A 487-nucleotide genomic window follows, 5' to 3' on the forward strand; every position below is an offset into this window, starting at 1 on the left:
CGCTCCGCGAGGAACATTTTTCCCTCCCCGGTGAGTGACGAGCGGCTTCGTGCTCAGTGGGCAGGTTGGGATGCCCCGCCAGCACCAGCGCTCGGCCCCCGAGGAGGAAGCGATGTTTAAATCTTCACTGTCCCTCGGACCGGGCCGGACGGCGTCGCCGTCCCTGACCCCCACCGGGATGGCAGGAACCCGGCACGAGGCTCCTCCAGCGCTGGCTGTGTTCAGCAGCACCATCACTATCTCCCCGCTCTGCCTGCCCCAGCGTGGCTGGCAGGGTGGTGGAAAGGGCCAGGCGAGCCCCCCCACTGGCACATGCCGTGCCCCCTCCCCCCCCCTAAAAATAGAATCCGTTAAATTGTTATTCATCTGGAGTGATGTTTATTTGGAAATAATCTTGTGAGCCTAATTTTAGTAACTACGCTTCCCTCCTCCTGGTTAAGCCCTTCCCACCCTGCTGGTGTGTGTGTCCCCCCCAGAAACGGCCCCG

The sequence above is a fragment of the Haliaeetus leucocephalus genome, unplaced genomic scaffold, assembly GCF_000737465.1.
Source record: "Haliaeetus leucocephalus isolate CR32 unplaced genomic scaffold, Haliaeetus_leucocephalus-4.0 Scaffold395, whole genome shotgun sequence".
Taxonomy (NCBI): Eukaryota; Metazoa; Chordata; class Aves; order Accipitriformes; family Accipitridae; genus Haliaeetus; species Haliaeetus leucocephalus.